The following is a 2,571-nucleotide window of genomic DNA, read 5'->3' on the forward strand; positions in this document are numbered from 1 at the left end:
GTTGACAGACCGTATTGCGTTCTTATCGTATCGCTTCCCAAGATACTACGCCTTGGCTTTCTGATCGTTATCAGCCAACACCTGTGTTATTGCATCAGTCGTGTCAAAGTTGACAGCGCTGTACTGCGTTCTTATGTCTCTGGTAACTTCCCCTAGTTACATCCACCCCTGCCTTTTTTTGTGTGTTATCAACCACAAACAACGCTTGGCAGGTGCAGTCCTTCAAAGTCAATCGCACCACCGTAAAAAAAAATGTATTGTTCCACTCACTGTCAATGTCGTCACATTCGTATAAGATTGACAGTTATCCCTATTTCACATATCAAATGTGTCTACATCATCTTCCTCAGACACAAAACAGTTCTAGAATTCACATCCACCTTTTTACGTTTGGTGCCTTCACCAGTTCACTTTTATGACTTTTTGAACAGTCTGTTCTCATACCAGCGCGACCATGAAAGAATTGATGGTTGCTGACAAAAAATTTCGTATTCTTTCTGTTTCTCAAACTTCTCCGCGGACCACTTATCTGATGGTCTACTGTCTCTCTGCTTCTGGGAGGAACGGGATCCTCTTCGTTGCCGTTATCCTCCACTTGTGTATCGCTTTTGTTCTGTTGATGGTGACATGGTTCCGGGATGGGTATGTGAATTTCCGTTATAGTTTCCGGTTCCCTAATTGTCTTGGGTTGTAACTGCTCTTCTTGACTATGACAATATTTCTTTAATTGAGCAATATTCGCCCACCGATCCGGTTTGGCGTGATCGATGGGTCTTATCTTAAAGGGGCCACCTGCTACTTTAGGCATCTCCACGACTTGCCATATCTCCTGTCCCCAGAGGTCGTGGATTTTGTTTCTGCCTAACGGGTGGCTACGCAGTAATACCCTGTCGTTCAGTTTGAGTGGCGGGTCCTTTGTCTGTACCGGCGGTTCCCTTCGCCGTGCTTCATGTTCTAGTCTTTCCTGTACTACCCTGTACATTTCTCTAATTCGTCTCATATGTTCATTCACATATTCCAGTGCAGTGTATGAGCCAGTCATACTCTCCTTTTTTCCTAGGAACAAGTCAAGAGGGAGTCGAGCCTCCCGTCCGAACAGCAACATGTGTGGCGAAAAGCCGGTTGTGGCATGGGGGGTGCAGTTGTATAGATATACCAACTCTGGGAGAAAATCAGGCCAACGTTTTTTCTGTTCAGGTTCTAGAGTACGCAGCAAATCATGCATGCTGCGGTTGAACCGCTCGCACTGTCCGTTCCCTTTCGGATTAAATGTGGTTGTTCTAGATTTGTTGATCCCGTAGTGGCCGCACAGTTGGTTAATTACTTCTGACTCAAAGGCCCTTCCTTGGTCAGAGTGTAATTGTCTTGGTATGCCATATTTGATGAACCAATGTTCTATTAAGACCTTTGCCACTGTTTTGGCAGTCTGATCTCGTGTGGGCACCGCCACAGTCCATTTGGTGAATACATCAGTCATTACCAACACATGTTCCGTCCCATCCGATGATTGCTCCAACGACGTAAAGTCCATAGCCACAATCTCTAGTGGTTTTGTCGCCAGTAAGTGTCCTGATGGCTGTCTCATTTTGACAACTGGCATTTTCGCATGCTGACACCTCACACAAGCCTCACAATGGCGTTTGACCTCCATTTCCATATTGGGCCAGTAACACCTCCGTCGTAATATTTTGTACGTCCTGTCCTGACCCTGGTGTCCTGCCCTGTCATGTGCCAACCTTAGCACTTCTTCTCGTAATTGTCCAGGCACCACCACCTGGTGTATTGTCCCATCAATTTGGTCATGAATTCTCCGCATGAGAACACCATCCTTTATACTGAGACGGTCCCACTGACTCAGTATTTTCTTTGTTTCTCGACCAAATTGTTCTCTTTCCCTTCTTCCTGGGAATTTTTGTTCCTGGACGTGTTTCAACAGCGGCTGTAAGCCACTATCCGTTCTCTGGGCATCTCTTATCTCTTTGTGATTAAGGCAATTAAAATCACTAATGTCCATATGTCCGGGCTCTGTGGATATGTGCTCCACCCCGGTCTGTCCGTTTTGCATCACTTGCACCCCGTGAGGGATATCTGTTGACGCTCTGACCTCACATATTCCTGTCAGCGTTTCTTCCTCATCGCCCGGTCTCTCGTACGGATTCCTTGATAAAGCGTCCGCATTGCCATTGGACCGCCCCGGGCGATATTTTATCTCCAGGTCAAAGAGTGCCAATTCTGCTGCCCATCGCTGTTCGATGGATCCCAACTTTGCTGTCTTTAGGTGACTCAAGGGGTTATTGTCAGTGTATACCACACATTTAGCACCTAATAGATAGTCCCTGAATTTTTCAGTCACAGCCCATTTTAATGTCAAAAGTTCCAGTTTCATGGCGCTGTAATTTGTCATGTTCTTCTCTGATTCCTTCAGAGCTCGACTGGCATACGCAATAACCCTGAAACCTTGCTTTTGTTGTTGTGATAGCACAGCTCCCAGACCTTTAGAGCTGGCGTCAATTTCTAGCCGAAATGGTTTGTCAAAGTCCGCGTATCCTAATATCGGCGTCTCTGTCAAAG

This window comes from Physella acuta, unplaced genomic scaffold, assembly GCF_028476545.2.
Source record: "Physella acuta isolate Inbredline_101_S28 unplaced genomic scaffold, ASM2847654v3 ptg002054l, whole genome shotgun sequence".
Taxonomy (NCBI): Eukaryota; Metazoa; Mollusca; class Gastropoda; family Physidae; genus Physella; species Physella acuta.